General features: G+C 44.4%; 1 protein-coding gene across 1 annotated transcript in view; it reads left to right on the plus strand.

Annotated features, from left to right (window-relative positions):
• The first annotated feature begins 4,088 nt into the window (after positions 1–4,088).
• Positions 4,089–20,081, plus strand: part of BACH2 (BTB domain and CNC homolog 2) — a 180,241-nt gene continuing 164,248 nt past the window's right edge. The window contains exon 1 of the mRNA XM_053974383.1: positions 4,089–4,157. The gene's annotated coding sequence lies outside the window, so the exon portion shown is untranslated. The remainder of the gene's footprint in view (positions 4,158–20,081) is intronic.

The raw sequence follows: 20,081 nt of genomic DNA on the forward strand, positions 1-20,081 counted from the left end.
TCCTTATTTTTCCCTTTTCACTCCTTCACTACCATTGTAAAGATCAAATTGCATAACATCCACTAACGTGTTGCTCATTCAAAGTGTTTGAGTCAGCATGGTTGAAGCCAAGACTGCAGTACTTGTCTCTCCATAGCACTTTAAATTAGGAATTGCCTCTCACTAGGAAAAAGCCATTTGTTTTTATAAATACGTGACTGAAATACCTTGCAATACACAGAGCTCTCCAACAAGTGGCACTATTAAGACTATTCAAGTTACAAGATTGATATGCAAATAAGATCTCAGAAAGGGATGTTGGGACATGTTTTACAATATTGGATTCACTTTAAAATCTTTTAAATTTACATATGAAATATGATTGAAATATATATTCATAATTCAGCTACTCTGGAAAGTTTTGTGTTATCCAAAAAGGAACCACTGAAAAAGTAGGTCAAGTGCCATAGCAGGCAGTCCTCCTGAAAGAGATGAAGTCATGGCAGTGTGGAGAAACCACCTAATTAATATGTTAGTAAAGGTGACATGCAACCAGGAAATTTGTCCATAGCTCTGAGCCAACACATGTTGTTGAATGTGTGGATGCAGCCTTTTCTGGAGGATGAGTTGCAGCATTCATGGCAAGTTATCTCTTAAAGTATTTTTGGGTCAACTTCCAAATTGTACCTCTTCACATTCATTCTTACCTTATTTTGTTGTTATTGCTTGACAAATTGGGTATTGAGACACCATACATGATGCCTCTTCAAATAGCTCATATTTGTTTGGAATATATGTTTGGCTGCACTGCAACAAAAATGGTCCAGAAATAATTACATATACAAAGATTTAGGCATGAAGATAGTTGATTGCACTGGAAACAGTATCAGACCAGATTTGTTGCTGGAATATAAACAGTTTGGGAATGAATTGGAAAGCCAAGGCATTAAAATGTAAAATATGTGATATAAAAATAGAATTTTTAAACAGTAAGCTTCATTTGGTTAGTATAATATTCCTTTTGGTGAGTATAATATTCCTTCTGTATTTGGAAAATAACTCTCAGCTTTTCTTCAGTTTTCTACTGTTATATGGAGATACAACAGCCATAACAAAATCATGATCTGAGTGACTTATAGGAATGTGAACTCTGCCTTGAATTATGAGTTGATCACAAAATGATTAATAGCATTTGGGTACCAAAAGCTGCATAGAGCTACTTGGTGAGTTTTCAAAAAGCCTCTGTGTAGAGCCCCTGCTTAGCTCTACCTTCTTTCACTCTGTGCTGATATCTCTGTCCTGCACAAGCATGACCTGATTCACACTGAAGCCACTGCAAATTTTGTCACAGCATAGATTGAATAATAAAACCCAAAAGGGACATTCTCACATTACTCCTCCTTTTAGCCAAATAGTAGTATTCATTCTAAAACATCAGCCAGTAAGATAAATGGCAATTACTGTGCTATGGGCAGAGCATACACGGCGTGCTTTGTTTCCAGTTTGGATGGCTTTGACTACCTGGAGCCATATCTCCTGTAGTGTGCTGTAAATAACAGAATATGTGCACTTTGAATGCAGTGACATAACGGGCACGTAGCGTGCTAACTAAAGCATTACAAATGCTGCATGGCTTATTTTTATCTCTCTCTCCTTCTCATTATAGTATTTTTATCTCTCATGCCAATACAAAATTATTTTTGTGTCTCAGGGAAAAACAAGGCAACACGAAAACTCAGCCTTACTAGTGTAACAAACATGATGAGTCTCCTTACACCCTGTGGGACTTTTCGCATGCTTAACAGCATATATGTCTGCAGAACCAGAACCTAAATGACACCGGTGAGCAAGGCTTCATATGAACATTACTTGGAAAGGGAAAGTGATGTTTATGAGTCAAAATCTCCAGTGGGGTGCTATTCTGCAGCTACATGTAGCTAGGAAAAGTAGGGGCAAAATACTATAAGAAACTAAAGGCTTTCTACTTTACACAAGTGGACAATAGCACAAAATGCAAACTGGAGAGAATCACATTTTTGAGAAGTGACTATATGCTTGCCCAGAAATACAAAGAGTTGAATCTAGGTTGACAACATAGTTTTCCGTAGTTTAGCAGACTTCAAAAATGCAGGTAGCTGATGCAATTTCAGAAGACATCACTGGGAAAACTTCACCTGAATGGCTTCTCTCTAAAAGATACAGAAAACGCAGTATATCATCTGGCTGTAGTGAAAGGGGGAAACAGAGGATGAAAATGTACAACGAAAACTGACAAACGCAGAAAAAATAACAAACATGCACATGTTAATTACTGAACGTGCTTTTGTTAGCAGTAGGTCACCATCATTCTTTATTGACATTTACTGCAACTGCAATTTCTTTTTCAAGATCACTGACCCAGGAAAATGTAACCCTCTAGTTATCCAACGCCCTTTAATTAGAGATGTCTCCAGAGATAATCTCACTCACGGCCCCTATTGTGAATCATTTATTCTCCAACTTTCCTTTTTATCAGCTGTCTTTCATCTTTATGTTTTCCTGCCCAGGCCCGGCTGAGTAACTCGGGCTTGCAGAATGCGGCTTATTCATTTACCGGTTCTCCCAACTGCATTTCATGTCCATTGACATTTGGGGTCTCGCTCAGAAGCACTGCCTGCCGGCACCAGGATAATTTGCAGGAATCACAGCTTTCCACTTGGCAAAAGAAACCATGGCGCCAAGCCTCGGAGTGGGAAACGGGCTCGGATTCGGGTGCTTCACTTACTCACACACACTCACACACACACAGCCGAGAGGAGGCGAAGAACAATCAGCGCTCCCGCGTCAGGAACACTTGGTCGGGGTTTTGTTTTTGTTTTAAGTCCCGGGAGCGCTCACCTCCCCGTGCGGTGCTCGGCACGGCTGACTCATGACTGCTGGGCGCTTGCGGTCGGCACTATAAAAGTAGGATGAGGTTTCTCCGGGGGGCGGAGCGCGCAAAATACCGCAGGCATCAACACCGAGGCGGCCCCGCTGGCAGCCAGGGGTGACCGGGGTGGGCGTTCTCCGCCCTGCCCGTCGCACCCTGCCCGGTGCCTCCCCACCGCCACAGCCCTCGTAGCGGGACCCCCTCAGGCCGCCCCCGCCACCATGGCGGCCCCTCGCGGCGGACTACGGCTCCCAGAGCCCCCCGCGGCCGCCGGCGCGAGCCCCGGCGCGGGGTCTGGCGGCACGCGCGCGCGCACGCACGCACCCCCTCTCGCGCGCGGACATGCACACGCACACACACACACACACACACACACGCTGCGCGCGGGAGGGAGCGAGCGCGCCCGTGCCGCGCTTGCGCCGGCCGCTCGCGGAGGGGCGGGGCGGGCGGAGCGCCGGCGGCGGCGGCGCTATTCGCGGAGCGGCCGTACGCCGCTCCCCGTGCGTAGGGCCCGCGGCGGGCGTAGGCGCGGCGGCGGGCGCTGCGCCGTCGGCGTAGCGTTGTTGTGAATGGAGCGCGCGGCGGGGCGGGGAGGGTGACGTCAGCCTGCGAATGTCAACAATGTAGCGATTGAGGGGCGGGGGCGGCGCTGGGCCGGGGCGCGGGAGGCGGCGGCGGGCGGCAGAGCCGGGCGGCAGCAGCGGCCGCGGCAGCAGCAGCAGCAGCAGCACAGCAGCGCCGCCTTCTCTCCTCCGCCTCCACCGGCCGGGCTGCCACCCCCGCCGGCCCCGGGTGCCGCTCCGGCAGCGACACAGCCGCCGCGGTGCTGCTCCCCCTCCCCCCCCGCCGCCCGCCCTCTCTCCACCCGCCCTCCCTCCGCTGCGGCTTTCTCTCCTCCTCCGGCCCCCCTGCCAGCCCTCCCCTCCTTCCCTCCCTTCCCCCTTTATTTTTCTCCGCAAGACTTTGGCTCTGGAAACAGCTGGTTCAAAGCAATCGCCATGTGATGATCGTCTGGGTCGGGTTTTTTTTTTTTCATTTGGGGGGGGGAGGGTGCAGGTTTCTGACCGCAGAGAAATACTAATAAGAATTTCCGAAACAACAGCAGCAGCAACAACAAGAACAACCTCCCCCTTCCCCAAACCTCCTCAGCCGTAACAGCCCCCCCCGCCCCCCCACCCTCGGGCCCACTCCACCCCGCCCCACTGCCTCCCCCACCTCCCGCCCAGGCTGCAGCGAGAGGGGCGACCCCCGAAAGTTGCGCGGAGGCGAGGTGAGTGCGCCTGTTCCGCGGCTCGGCAGCCCCGCCGGGGAAGGGGAACGGGCGGGAGGGGGGCGAAGTTTGGGGGGAGGCTGGCCGTGCGGGGGGGCAGCGTGGCTTCTCGCCTCCTTCTCCTCCTCCTCCTCCCAAGCGCAGCAGCTGTTGCGCGGGGTCAGGCGGGGGGCTGCACACCCCCGCCCCCGGAGCTCCGCGGGCTTTTGCAGGCGCGCTTAGCGCTTATTCCTTAAAGTGGGAAATACGCGCGTTGCGTAACGGGGAGTGCGCGGCGGGCGCCCAAGCCGCGCGTGTGTCCGTGCGCGCTCTCCCGCTCCCCTCCGCGCTGCCTCGCACGGGCGGGACCCCGGACAGCCCCTCCGCCGAGCGCCGGCCCGGCGCCTCGCCCGGCCCCGCCGCCGCGGCCACCTGCAGCCTCCCGGGGCAGGCGGGCAGCTCGTCCCGCCGCGCCCCCCGCTGCCCCCGGTCCCGTGGGTTCGAGGAAGGATGCGAACTCCTGGTACAGTTCCGAGGATCGTTAAGGCGCGGCGTGCGGGCAAGGCAGCGCGCCGCGGAGACGTCGGCTGTCATGAAAGAGGCTGAGTGTGAAACCGTGCCTCTCCTTTTGTGGAGCGGGCTATTTTGGTCATGCAGCGGGTGTCTTGCTTCAATCGCTTCAGTTGCCGTGAGATCATTGTGCCCTTGTTATTGAAGCTCCGGAGTAAACCCCGGGTTTCAGTCTTTACTGATAAACGTGAGGTAGGGACGACATCTGATTAGAAATACTCCTTAAGATGTTGGAAAGACTGGGAAATTACAGCGTTCCTGTTTGCTCCTGTTGAAGCCGTGTCAGTGTTTTCGTGATGAAAGCCCGTTTTCAGAGACTTTGGAACTGTCGCTAAACTTGTGCATATTTTATTTTTTTTCTTCTGAGGCTCGAGCTGAAAACAAGTTGGGTTGTTTTTTGTTTTTTTTTTTTTTTTTAGCTGGGAATTGTCTGAGATTCTGCCGTAGCTAGTGGAATCTCTGCAATTTGGGGAGGGTGGTGATGCTTGGGTAAATTGACTTTTTCAGGTATGTAAATACTGAAATTTGAGATAATTGCTGAGATGAGATGGGTAGAATAAAACGATAAGGTGGTGTGTTAGGCTTTTGCTGCAACAGCCCCATAGACAACAGCTCTAAACCACTGTTCTAGGAGCTTTGCATCTGACAAATAAAAATAAACTTCCACCTCGCATGTGGGCTTGCTCTTCTAAAAGCCTCGTTGCCTTTTGTGTCCACCCGCCTGCCCCCTGTCACTGGGATCTGGGCAGCTGTGCAGCAAAATGGATCGGCGTTGTACTTCCCTGCCGTGTACTGAACCTGAGTTTTCAGCATTGCTTTTCACATTTGACCCTTCAGCTTCAAAGGCTGTTCTGAAGGTGCTCTACAAGGAATGGAAGGAAGCCGTGACTAATTGGAGAAGTAGAGAACTGAAAAATCAGGATCATAGGTCTAGTTTTCTTGTTAGTTTCCTCTGTAACGCCGGGCGAACCACTCAAACAGATGTACGCCAGCACACAGCTGCCAAGTGGACAAGAAAGGTCCCTAGTGATTTTGGAGATAGGGTGGTTCTCAGGATATTTAGGGATCTTTTGCAGAAATGCTATAGAGGAGCAGAGTGTGCAATGCTGAGCAACTCTGCTGTGAGACTTGAGGTCAGACAGATAAAATTTTTTAAAACTTTTACCATTGTGGAAAGTAGATGGGGAAGATGCATGCAGTGAATAGGTGATTAATGCACATGCTGACAGATCTGTTAATCAACAGCAATTGTTTATGCTGAAGTGTCTCACACTGGGAAACAGTTCTAGGACAGGTACTCCTAATCTTTTTCTGACCCAGAGGCACATCTGGAGCATCTGTTGGTGCTAATGTGCATGCTGGCAGATTGCTCTGGTGATGTAGGGGGGACGCCTTCCTCTCTTTTCCTCTTGGCTTTCAGTCATTCATTTTGCAGCAAGAAAACATCAGCTCTTTGCTCTTTTGTGTTGGGGAGGAAGGGAAGTTAGGCATAAAACCTGAGTTTATGAGGAGATTTTGGTAAATCTTTGACATTAGAAAAGTCTTCAGATACTTAATGAAATAATAAAGTCTCCATAATATATAGCAATCTTACATATCTCTTTCTGCAAGTGCACAGTAAAAGACAAAGAGCTGAAAATAAAACCCTGTACAGATGATATGTAGTGTGGAATATGTGACAGAAGTTGCTTGCCTTTGCTTATTTTAAAACTTTTGTTGCTTGATTTTTCAGTCTGAACTGCCAGTTTTTCTTAATGAGGTTGCAGTGTAATTGCCTATTATTTTCTTTTAGGTTTTCTCTAAAGGTGTAGTGTAAAAAAAATCTTTTTTTTTTTTTTTTAAGAATAGAAATAGATGTTTTGTCACTGTGTCCCTGTGACATTTTTTTTTGGGTAGGGCTTCACATATGTACAGATAAAGAGACTTCTCAGACCATAGCAAAGAGAGGTTTATGGCACTAAGCTGAAAAATGAGATGTGTAACATTAATATATGCAAAGTAATCTTTTCAGTAGTAATGGCGTTTTTATGTAATAAACTTGGTAAAATTGAATAGTATTTATTGTGTGACACGAACAGTGTCTCTTGTGGTTTTAATTTAGGTGGTATGAACATGGTTTATGTATTCAAATCAAAATGTGTATGCCTTTTTACTCAAAGGAATACTTTGTGAATGGCTTCTCAGTTTACGCTAAGAATGTACCTGCAGTGTTGAGCAGGTCTGACTTAGATTTGAAGGCATGCATGCTTCCTTCACCTCTGGGTCTGAATTTCCAGCTCAGTTCATTTTGGGTGTGATGCTTGTATATAAGGGTTTTCTGAGTTGAGCTGTTAGGGAAAATACACTAATCATTCCATTGATGTGCTGAAGAAAATTCAGGTTTAAACTTCATGGTTTCTCTGAGTTACTCCTGCTGCTTTCAGTGTTCCTGCGGACTACAGATGCTTTAAGAGAATGTGTAGAGTGTTGTTCTGAGACTGCAGTTCTTTACTGATATTTGAGCAGGTGCCCCAATGATTTTGTTGTAGTAGATGAATGGGCAGTAGAGTTCTTCTCCCAGTAACTCCTGAGGGATTTCCGGAGTAGTGCTCAAAGTACTCATTCAGGTTGTTACAAAAAACGGTCATCATTCCTTTAAATTCATCCAAAAGATACTAACCTTGGCAGCTGTCTGAATATTACACATTTATTTGAAGCTTGCATCAAGAAGATGTAGAATGTATGAATATAGCCAGCTGAGTTGCAATGTGCTCATCTTGCTTTTTAGATAGGCAGAAACATCTTTGTAGTGGATTGAAAAGAGCACTGCATACTATGCCACTCTTAGACTATGAATTACAATTTTAAAGCAGAAAGCAGGCAAGCAGAGGAATGTATACAAATGCTGCCTCTATGACCAGCGATGGACTGGCATCTTCTGAGTTACTAGAACTAATGATCAAAGAGCAACCTCATGTTCAGAACAGGAAAAAAAAAAAAAAAAAAAAAAAAAAAAAAAAAAAAAAAAATTAGGGAATAAGTTTGGGAAAGCCCTTATGCTAAAAGTTTACATGTGTGGCAGAACTTTGATCTGTCAAAAACTGGGCTCAGAAGACTCCTCTACTCGATTGTATTGATCTTCATGCAGAAGGAGCCACAGCAGCAATCTGAAGAACACCACCTGTGCTGCACTGGCATCTCAGCAGATCAATAGATGTGTCCCTGTTTAACTTGAAAAAGACTGTCTGTCAAAGCTTCTGATACAGTGAGGGCTGAACTGCAGCTCCTGTGTGTAACCCCTCAGCCCTTGCTGACTTCTGTGTCTGCTCCCCCTTTGCTGTTTACACCTGCTGGTGCAAACCTGCCCTCAGAGCCAGCTGGGACATTTCAGACTCAGTGCCCCAAAGGAGACGGAGAAGGAGGAGGTGGTGGTTGCAGGGGCAAGAGACATGGGGACCTGAGCTATGCCTTTTTCTTCTTTTTAGTTTGAAAGGTGTCCTAAAATGGTCAGATCCTGCCAGATTTATTCCTAAGATCTATCATTTGCATACAACTGTCTCTGCTCTCAGCTGAACAAGATGTTTGAAAAGCTATTAGGAACAAAACCAAGGGAATAAGGGAATTTCCAGTTTATCCCTAGTAAGAGTTGAAACAGAAGCCTGAAGCTTTTTTTTTTTTTTTTTTTCCTGAGTGTTGAAAACAAATCAGCTAGGCTGTGATGGGTAGATGGGGTTTGGTGCATAGGTTCAAAAGGAGTCTCCCCACTAAGAAAAACAGGAACTGTTTGCTGCCTGTCACCACGCAGGGCTTCTGGGCTGTGGAGCAGCAATTCAGTTTTTTGAAAAGAGGAAAAGCAGCTTAAATAAACAAAATGACCCTTGAGACTTAATCACTGCTACTTATTATAGCTGACATTCACTGAGGGCTTTTAAATTTTTTTTTGTTTTGTTTTTTCTTCTTCTTTCCTTAGCGATCACTTTAAAATTTAAACCTGAACTAGGAAAACAGGAACTGTAGGTGTAGAGGTGTTCCTTCACCCCGATTTGCATGCAGGCTGTTTTTTATTTAGCGGGTAGGTGTGTTCGGTGTGTGTGCGAGCAATTGAATATGTCAGCAGTTTCCTACGAGCCGCTCTTGCTGACTCACGTGTCTGGTGCAGCTTGGAGCTACCCTGGCTATAAACTATCCACAATAGGAGGCGCGGGCAGAGAGACCGGCAGTGCCGAGCCGCTGTTCAAAGGTTATTTTCGGTTCTCCGGTCACTGCTTTGCTGTGGTTTTCTTCCCCAGCAACATCAAAACACGCTGTCATTTTGCCAGGCTGCCATTCCTCTAGGTGCGGAGGGTAAAGTGGAAGTTCATTGTGCCGCTGCAGAGGTTGCGCTCCAAGTGCATTCTGATGCTAGTGATCAGCAAGCTAAACCTCTGGGCTTTAGGTGGTTTTGTCGCTGTTGTTTTTTATTTGTTTACATAGTTGGTTTTTTTGTTTGTTTGGTTTTTTTTGGTTTTTTTTTTTTTTTTTTTGGTGACTGGGGTGTTACCAAAAAATCCCCATAGCACCGTTCAGAATTTGGGTATGGCAAGTCTAACCTATGAATAGTGTTTTCCCTTTCCAAATGCAGACTGTGCTGTGGAGTCTACCTACCCTCCACCCTTTTTTATGGCATAAATCCTCTTTAAAGCCAGCAAGGAATTATGATTAAACTTTAAAAAACCTGGTTTAGCTGTCTTTAATTTTCAAATTTTTTCTGTTTCTTAGTCTCATTTTTACCTCCTGTGTGGCAATATCACTGGCTGCTAGCATGAAAGGGTTCCTTCATCTGCTCACGCTCTTGTACAACTGCTTCTTTATTTACAGACTCTAGTCTGATTACTCATAAGGATTCTAAAATGATAGCTGCTGCTGACTGATGATTTTTAACTGATCTTCTTGTTGTGGTTTTTGGGTTTTTTTCCTTCCCTCCTTGCTTCTTTCTTTCTTAGCTGATCACAAAAGCCTTTGCAGAAGTGGAGTGAATTAGCCATCTGCAGTTCTGGATTTACTATGAGGGAGTTTAGATTCGTAGTTGTCTTTTGTGTATTTTTCTTCTTCTTATGGAATGGGGTGAAAAATAAGCGGTCTTTGAAAGTGTGATAAAGAAAATCAGCTGCTATAGAACAGGGTTTAAAAACAAGGTGAGTTCATGTCACCTCTTTTGTTTTTAGTCAACTACTTTGACCAGTAATTAATAGAAAACCACACTGAGAGCTTTATAACACATGAAGAAAATGGGTGTTCTTGGTTTCTGCCAATACAAATGACTCATCAGTATCAGTAGGGTTTCTACTTCTAATAATAAAACTGTGGAAGACCTTTAAAACATGTGGTTTTCACCCCAACTCATAGTGAAAGGTTGGAAAATATTACTTTGAGTTTGTTTTTTTTTTTTTTTTAACTTATGGGAGATGTAGTGATTTGCTATGCAGCAGTGAAAGATCTTGTACCCTCCAAGGAAAACCTACTTATACCACTGCTTGCAGTGCAAAAGTCTTCCCCTCTCCTGTCTTCTTCTCAGTGTTTTGCATTTCACCATTGAGTATTGCCGATCCTTAGCCTCACTGTCAGAGATGTGCATCTGGAAAATATAATGTATTTATGTTGACTGGGGGAGGACTTGGCACACTACCTCATCTTGCTGAGCTGCTGTTTTCCACCTCTCTTCCAGTCTGGTGAAGGAAGAGAGGGACAGTGACACTGCTGAGTGACATGTATTGCTGTTTCAGCTAGGGGTCAGAGGATGCAGAGAGGAAGATAAACAGAAAATAGGAGTTGAAACATAAATGACAACTGTAGGATGTGTCTGTCACTACCTGGAAGGAAGCATGCATCTTCCAATACTAAAAGTGATACTGAAAAAAGTGCAAATCAGAAAGTGATCTGTTAAATTATTTTATGTTTCTCTCTCTCTCTTAAAAAGTAATAGGTTTGAGCCTTTGAGTTGTTTACCTTTTTGTAAAGATTCTGTGCTGTGTTCAATGCAGTGAAGCAACCTCTAAGCACATTCTTCTTTTTGTTTGAAAGTGTGCCTTGTAGATTGCAAGGTTACTTTGTTTCCATGTAAGCAGATCATGCCCTTCATGGTGTTACAGTGTATCAAATTTTAATTCTTCTTTTCAAGGTGTTGTACTTTGAATGGTAGTCCAATCAGTGACTCCCGATCTGCTGCATTAATATTTAGTGTTGCTATCTGTTTTCAAGTTGCCTGTGTTGTTACAAGGTTTAAGGGCTGTATATGAGGCAGAGCTAGTATTTTCTTCCCCGTTAGAGTGAAAATTCCCACATTTATGAAGCCTCCATGTTTACTTTCTCTGTTGTTGCAATATTTATACAATATTTATATAGTAAGTTATTGCTTGCAAGGATATGATGGTTCTTTGTTCCTTCTTATTCTATTAAAAGCAGAGTGTGTTTTTAACAAAATCCACTCAGAAAATCTAGACTTATCCCAGCTCCCTCATTGTCAGCGGGCATCTTTTACCACTAAATATTAATATATATTAATGTAGTTGGTTTTGGTTGTGCTGAAATACCTTGGATGTGTTTGTCAGTTTCTTGTGTAACCAGACTGTGGTGGACAATCTTTGTCTTGTAGCCTCTTACTGGGAGAAGTGCACTAAAAATAGAGGTGCAGAAGCCTGTGGAAGTAAAACCTTGCAACATGTGGCAATCCAGTTGTTCGTTACATGGTAACAATAGGCAAGTTTTATTATTTTCAGATGGATATAGCATAAAAGGCTGAATTCCAACTTAAGGTATTTATTTAGGGACAATTCTTACTGAAGTTCACAGAAGAAAAATTGATAAAGACCACAAAACAAGGTGTCAGTGGTCATTCAGAGTTCAAGAGGACACACGTTCAGCACTCTGAGTTCTTTAGAAAATCTTGCCATCAGAAGTGCTCTGAAGGTTGGATAATGGCAAATGAATAACGGGTCTAGAGCTCATTGATGTTTTGAGCTCTTGACTCTGAAGTGGGATTTGTGTCCAAAATCACAGGGCTAGACCTGTGAAGGGCAGCTGACAGTGTTGCTGCCAGATTTGGGGCTGTGATTCTGCTCAGCATCTCCTCTCCTTGCCTTTTCTTGCCTTGGCACCTGTCTCATCCCACAGTGGGCCAGCCCTGAGAACTAAATTGGCAGGAAATTACTCTATGTGTATGTCTTTGTGCATGTTAAGTTTGCTGTGGAGTCTGTCAAGCACCTGGATAATGCATCAAATTAAACAAAAACTTGTTAAAAGGCTTAGAGTTGGCCATGGGACATCTGGTCCCCGAAGTGCACTGACTGTCACTGCATCATGCCCCATCTCCTGAAGGTTGTTCTTGTCTTGCTCTGGCAATGTGGTGGCTCTGCAGAAAACCATTAGCAGCCTTTGCCTAGCCTAACCTGTAGCTTGGCAGTAGGAACTTGCTTCCCAGGCCATGAAAGGTTTGGGGTATTTATTTCCAGCTTGTATCTGAAATTGAGAAAAAGAGGAAAGCAGAACTCAATCAAATGAGTCTTCAGTGTTAACAAAATGGAGAAGCACTATCTCCTGCAAATATTCAAATGCCTGAAAGAGGGTAGGTTTAAATTAGATGTTGGAAAGAAATTTTTACTGTGATGATGGTGAGACACTGGAACAGGCTGCCCAGAGAAGTTGTGGATGCCCCAAACCTGGAAGTGCTCAAGGCCAAGTTGGATGGAACTTAAAGCAGCCTGGTCCACTGGAAGGCATCCCTACGCATGACAGGGGGTTTAGAACTAGATGATCCAGAAGGTCCTTCTAACCCAAACTATGCTGTGATTCTGTAACAACTATTCTAATTCCTACCTGATTCTGGCTTCTGGCCTCATGCAACCAGATCACGTTACCAATCTCCCAGATGTGATGAGCTCTTGAGAATTTTACATTCGAAGAGATGAGCAGACCTGGTGACTGTGGAGAATTTTTTGAACCATGTGGCTGCATTCCTAAACCCTCAGGTCTTCCACAACCTTTTATCACTCTGGGGATGATGCTGAGCAATGTTGAGTAACAGGTTCAGCAGATGACCTGAGTGACTTAAATTTATTCAGATGAGGGAGTGAGTCTAACATCATCCTTCAAAACAAGAGGGTGAAATTGAGAGCTGGTAGTGCCTTGTGCCACTGGGTGGGAGCAGGAGGTCCTGCTTGGCCACGTGCATTGGCTGTGCTGATTCAGCTTTTCAACCTAGTACACATCAATTTACCATTTTCTTAACCCTGGCTAATTTTCCTAGGCAATTTGATGAGTAAGACCACATGTCCAAAGAGCAGCAGAGCTAATGTGGGAAAGACAAGGGGGGGCAGTGGGTGTGCAAGTTGATGAGGGGCAAACCCAGATCTCCTAGATTTGCTGTCCGTAGCTTTACCCCACCAGGCTGCTGGAGCTGGGTGGCTGTTGTTTGGGAGGGGGACGGCACTGCTGCCTCTTTCCTGTGTTCTTGAGCAGCATCCTAGGATGATTTTCTGCAAAGCTGAATGCTGGTTGTGCATTAGGCAAACTTTTCACCAGACCCTGAGTGGCAAAAATGAAAATGGAACCTTTTGGTTAGGTCCTCTTCTTGAGCTGGGAAACCTAAATTCTGCTTCAGGTCAGCTTCAGGTGTCTGCTATGCCTGAGGTACTTCTGTGTGTTCTGTACCCTGCCAAGTGCTTGTGACTCAACTCAGCAATTTAACTTCATTTCCAATCCCTTAATTTGTTACTGTAACTTATTAAATGTGTACCAAGGGAAAGTGTGGAGCAGAGTTCTTACAGAAATCCAAATTAAGTGAGGCTGTGAAGTAATCATGGGGCATATCAGTAAGCTAACCCCAAGGTAAAACTCATGGTAAATTATGAAATGTATGCATAGTTTGTCATAGCTGGAAATTCATGGGCAATGCAAATTTAAACACTTTGCAAGGAAATTTTTTTGTCTTTTTCCCCTTCTTGGTCCTCTTCATTTGTCTTATTATTAGACTAAAAGTAGAGTCGTGATTCATTCAGTAATCTCTTTCTTGGACAGTTAGTCATCTGCCAATTTGTGTTAACTTTCCACTTTGTTCAGAAAGTGAGTAATGCTTAATGCACCAACCAGCAAATTCCAAGCTTAAAAAGCTGTGAGTATCATTCAGATAATCTCTGAACTTTCTCTAAAAAATTTTTACCATTTGGTAAGATCAAAATAAAGGTCTGACATGCAGTGTTGTACAGCTACAGTCCATTTGTTTTGTCTAGCCCCTGTTACTAAAGCAAAACACAGGGTTGCAAATGCAGTGCAGAAATACAAGCAACCCACATGTTATTTAGCCAGTGTTTCTTCCCAAATACTACTTTCAAGGGGTAAATACTGCTTCCATAGTTCTTTTTCCCTCCCCAGACTGCCATGGTTTGTTAATTTCTATTGTTTCCTACCTCAACAAATTGTGATGCTGTCAAGGCTAATTTAGTGAAAATAGCTTGCAAGGAAAGTAGTAATTGGTATTAGCTGCCCGCTACAAATATTTCTGGTGCTTTTAATGATGAGTTTTGGTAGAGAAAAAAATACTGTGCTGTTGAAGTGTTATCTATATAGAACTTACAGCTATGAAGTCTTTCTATAGCAGTGGGGTAGATATTTTGATTTCAAAGTGATGCCAGTTATTTCTGAAGATGAACACGGTACTTGATTGAATCACTTGAGAATTTAACAACTTTTTTCTTTCTTATGAAAACTGGAGTAGCGTAAAGAGCAACAAGGTCAGTAATGTCATAGGAGAACTTTATAGGACTAAAGTCTTTACAGTCTGCTCTAAAATAACATGAAAGCACTGACTACTACACTCAGCAGCAAAGGAATTCAAAGTGTAGATGAGACTTGAGTGTTTTGGAGAGGGTGTGCATGTGCAGGAGGGTAGGGCAAGGCGGCAGTGATAAACATGAATGCCAGAAGTGGTTTGCTTGGCCCCACACATTTCCTTGTTCATTCCCCAAGTGCCTGTTGTCCTTCCCCACCACTTGCAGTCTATTTCTTGCAGTGACATTGTCTTCTCTATGATTGTCCTTTGGTACAGGTGGTTTTAGGGTTTCCTGGTGCCACAGTTCTGTAAACAAGCAACGCAAAAACTGATAGAGAGGAAAGAATAACCTTTGGTTATAGGGTCTGTAGTCTGCAGCATGATGGGGCCATAGCAGAATTCTATTGTGCTCAGCTGTTGTCAGAATAAAAACATGATTTGGTCTTGAAGAAAAGGTTGAAGAAGATCCATTTCCCCAGACTGGATTCCTAGAATCCAATTCCATTCCATGTAAAAAAAAATCCTGGTAACCATGTTCCAGAGTGAAGAATTAGGGCTTCTGAAAGGTTTTCCCTTCCAGTCTTGCTTTGCACCTTGGCAAGTTTCAATAGTTTGGTGAAGCTTTGGACAAACAGCCATACCAGGGATGCTTATTTGATCACACTCCTTTGGGATTTGCCCCTCCTGGTTACCTGCACATTTTCCAGCATCAGCAGTGTTAGTTAATGCAATCCACCTTTCCCCCCCACCTTCCAGGATGTCTATGCCCACACTAGCATTGCTTGCATATTTCTGATTTAAACCTTCAGAGCACTGTGAAGAAGTTCCTTGCTAGTTTTGGGGTGAAGGTGGGGGTGGGCAGGCAGAGAAGAGCAAAGGCTGAGGTCAGTGGTGCAGCTCTCAGTTGAGTTTGGTGCACTCTGTGCGTGTGTGACTCAAGCAATGGCTGATTCACTGCCTGAAGGTGGTTTGGGATTTGCTTGGTGTTTTTTTGTTTGTAAGGTAGTAGTCCACCCAGTGGTGAGTGTCCTTTTGTTGGATTATGAGTAAACCAGAACTGTGAGAAATGTCTTAGCTCCCAGCCTGTTGCTCCAAATGCTGGTCCAACAGACCAGGAGCACTGAACTGATGTTGGAAGAGATGGGCATCTGGCTTTCCAGGGACTCTGCAGGGTTTGAGGGATAGCTTAATTGATGGATTTGACACTTCAGGTTGCAGGTCACCTGGATGGGGCTGAGAAGGCTGTAGCATTTATAGCTGTACTTGGTAACACTTGGCACTGCTGCTTGCTTTAGTTAGTCAGAGATTGTGGGGTGAAGGAGGGATGACTAGGTGCCTGACATCTTGTGTATGTTGAAGCCCATAAAAGGGGCACTGTTGACTGTTGCAAAGCTGAAATTGTATTCAGGGCATTTTTCCTGAATAATAGGTATCTATTTATGTGGTTTTGTCCCTTGCCCAACTTTCCTTTGTTACTTGACTGTAAAGTTTAGGCTATTGCCAGGAGTATGGGCCCCTGTTGCCATCATCCTGCACAGAGAGGTGCCCGAGGAGGCGCAGCCCAGCGAGGGATCTCCCGGGTATTTATGGAGGGGTGTCTTCTGCCCCAAGTCACTCTGCAGGTGTGCTGTGCAGTTGGTTAGAGAAACCGCAAGTTGAAGGGTTCTCTGGGGTGAAACAGTTTACAAATAGCTTTTCAGTGTTTGTTTTTATTTTTAACTCATTCCCCACCCATGGGTCCCTCCCCCAGTATGTCTGCAAAAGTGAAATAGCTCAAAGAGAGAAGATCGTTGTTACAGAATAGGCAAAGCATCCCAAGAGTTTCCAGAGGACCTTTGGAAAGCAAGTTACTTTCCCTGGGTCTTTTTTCTGCTTCTTTCTTCTTTGGGGTTTACAGGGTTAAAACTTCTTTCTCTGTGGCTGCTGGATTTTTCAGGAGAATGTGGAGTGTCACATGATTTTTCCCCCCCCTCGGTTTAATTTTTTTTTTTTTTTTCTTTCCCTTCAAGACTGACCACTGACAAAAAGATACCTATAGCATTGTATTTGAAGCTGGTAGAGGCAGGGTGCCTTTCTGGCACCTGCAAGGAGAGCCCCCAAACCAAGTTGTGCTGCCCTGGCACCAGTTCCCAGTGTCCCCAGTACCATGGTCCCTATGGCCAGACATCTTCTCTCTGGCACTTGGTGTGTGTCCTTTTTGCCCTAATTTTAGGTTGTCACGGGGAAGTGATCTCAACCGTATAGCCTTATCTGAGCATGAGAGGAAATTTAGACATTTCTCTATTTTATTTTCCTAACCAATGTTCAATTGCTTATGGAAAATTCTGGTCAAAAAGGTAAAATTTATTTCTGGGTGTTTAATCTCAAAACCACAGCTCCCTGTACCCAGGACACAATAGTGGTAATGCCATGCTTACAGCCTTTTTCCAGCACAGGGTAGGTGTGGGTAGGTGTGCATGCGGGGGATAAAGGGAAAGGGCACGAATGCGATGGAGGGGTTCTCTTTTGCTCCTTGGGCTGCTTTTCTGGTTTGTTTTTTAAATTAAAAAATGAGAAGGTAATTCTGGCTTGCTCACAGATGAGGTTAATCATTGCAGAGAGACCCGATGCTGGTTCACCACGTATGTATTTTCACACATGTGTTGCTGGCTGCGTGCATACTTTGCGGCTGGCACAGCATAGCTGGAAAGTATGTGGGAGCATGTCTGCTTCCTCTGAGGCTGCTACAGGTGGTTGGGAGGGTTGGGGGGGAGGAGGAGATGCTGGAGGCAGGCGAGGTACGACACCCATTTCCTTTGGCGTGCGCTCCAAGCCTCTGCCTTGCCGGCAGCCAAGCGGCTGCGTGTCGCGCCCGCGGTACTTCATCTTTGCGCTTACTGGAGGTTTATGACTAAGGTTGTGGTTTAATATGCCCTTTTTAGGTATGCGAAGGGTTTAAAATTATCTAGTGTTGCGTTTCTTCTTTTTTCTTTCCCCCCATGGCATTTTCTGCCTTTAAAAGTTTCCATAATTTTTAGCGGGCAAGAAGCATAAGTTCATTTCTAAAAGAGAAAAGAAAGTTTTCACTGATTACTCATCAGCTAAAAGTATGCATTTTTGCCTTTCAAGGATCGCTTCTTGAGACTAAATAATTGGCTTGTAAGTTTTAAATACCCACAAACTGTTGGAGAGCCTTAAAACTAAATAAAAAGAAAGCTTAAATACCTGGAGTTTGTGAGGAAACACTCTCTCTTTAGATGAGATGCCTTTCTTCTGTAGCTGTACCCCACGAAGCTTGGTGTTAACATTTGCAAATACAGATTTCTTCCTTGTAATTTTGAAGTCTTTACTTGAGGGCTTGTAATTTTCCTGAACTGTTCAGGTGCCTCTTAATGCCTTCAATACTTGTTGAATGTATTGCAAGTGGCTTGTATTCCCTGACATTTCAGATGAAATGCTATAACGCAGCAAGCTACACTGGATAAAATTGCATGTTCTAGGTTAGCAAGGAGGTGGAAATGGAAGGGAGCAGACCTACACATGCATACCTTGCTTGATGTAACACTTCTTTCTTAGCAGGTTGTGCTGCCTTTGTGCCTGTGGTTCCTTTTTTTCCTCTCTCTCTTTTTTTTTTTTTATGTCCTGAACTGCCATGGAACAGGATATAGTTTACATGCTCCTCTTTTTTTTTTTTTTTTTTTTTTTTTATTTTTTTAATGAAGAAAAGTGTGGTTTTTGCATGAAGGTGCCTGGAATATTTGGCATCAGCTTGATTGACAGGAGCTCCAGATGCTCTGCTCCAGGGGAGCCTGAGCAAGTTGAACTGTCAGTTGTAGCTGTTAGATATCAGAGGTGCAGAGCAGTCTTTCTGATGTTTGTGCCACCTCCTATCTCCTTGTCAACTGAGATGGCTACTGAAGGACCCAACAGTAGTTCTCCTCTGCATGTTTGACACTTTAGAAAATGTTGATATACAACCATTGTGGAAGCCTTAAGGCTTGATAAATTTTTGGAAAGGGAGTAAGTGCAGAGAATTCTGATGTTCCTCAAAGATCAATAAATCCATGCATCATTAAAAGATCGATGAATTATTAGCAAAGTCACACAGAATTAAACTGATTTAATTTGGGAGAAGGTGCTGAAAGTCTCATGGCAGCTTGGCTTTAGCTTAGCTCCTGCAGAAAGAGTGCTGATTTGGTGTCTTTTGTGTATGGTTTGCTTTGGACTTCAGGTTGCCATTCTTTGTAACCCTGCAATCCACTTACCAAAATCCACATGTAGATCAGGTGTTCCAAGTGTCCTTCCATGAGCGCTGCCGGAGCTCCAGGAGCAGCTCAAGTAGATGGTTCCAGTCCTCCACCAGAGGATTTGCTGCTGAGTGCTACCTGCCAGTGGTCCTGGGAGCTCAGCAATGTCTGTGGAATTAACCCAGCTCGGTGCTGCAGGGTGATGGATGGTCCCTGCACCAATGGACCACTCATGCCTCTCTGGTCATGCAGTCAGTGGGAATGGCCCCTGAATTGCTCATGAGGGAAAGATCATGATTTAAGAGCTGTGTGAAAAAAGGAACAAGATGAGGGAGGTTGAGTTGAAATAGTCATAAATGTTATGTGCAGCTGTCAGGCTGGAATTGTTGGATTAGAAAATGAGGGAGAAAAAGGTGCAAAGCCAAGAAGCATCTGAGAAAAAAATCAGGAATTGTACAAAGAGTAAAAATGAGAAGACAGTCAAAGTCCAATACTCTGTCACACTGGGAGACCCATAATTAAAACTCCTGTGTTAAAGTAGATAATGTAGGAACTACAACCACACACCTGTTCTAATTAGCTGCTTCTTAAGTATCCTCACTTCAAAATTAGCCCCCCCAAAAAGCTGCTTGCTTACAGGAAACCGCGTTTTTGACTAGAAGGTACAGTAAAAAGACAGGGTGGGGCATAAATGTGCTCTATGGCATAAAAGTCAAAGTCAAGGGTATGCTGCAGAGCTGTGTGTGTGAATCCATGGCACTTTTCTTTTTCAAAGAGTTCAGAAGGTATTGTGCTCTCAAGAATACCACACCAAGGCTTGAGCAGTTGAAAAAGGTGCTTAGCAGTTGCAGGGAGCTTTAAAACACTTGACTCCCTGAAATTACGCAAGCATTAATTCAGCAGAGAGTGATTGCACACTGACCAGAGGCACAGCAAATACAGTTCTAATTTATTTTATTTTTTTAGCAGTCCTGCTGGTAGACGTAAATGAAGCAGATTGAGATCTCACCGTGGTTGCAAGCTGTGGCAGAAAAATTAGCACCACACTTTCCAATGGAAGCAGAACAAAAATGTAAAGTCTGCCAATTAAATTGGAAACAGCTCTTAATTTTCCCTCTCCTCCTCCTCCCCCAAAGGATGAATGGCTTACTCTTCTGGATGGAACTTTGTGTAATGACTCATAGTTTTATATGGATTAGTGTGAATATGTAGGTGAGGGAGATGCTGGTATCTAAGAAACTATAGTGTCTGGAAGAAGTGTCCTGGAACACGGAATAAATGAACATTTGATCTGTTTCTCATGCTGAATTAATGGAAACATAAATGTAGAGTATCTTCCTCCCTTTACTCCCTCTCCTTCCAGATGCA

This window comes from Vidua macroura, chromosome 3 (genome assembly GCF_024509145.1).
Source record: "Vidua macroura isolate BioBank_ID:100142 chromosome 3, ASM2450914v1, whole genome shotgun sequence".
NCBI classification, from domain to species: domain Eukaryota; kingdom Metazoa; phylum Chordata; class Aves; order Passeriformes; family Viduidae; genus Vidua; species Vidua macroura.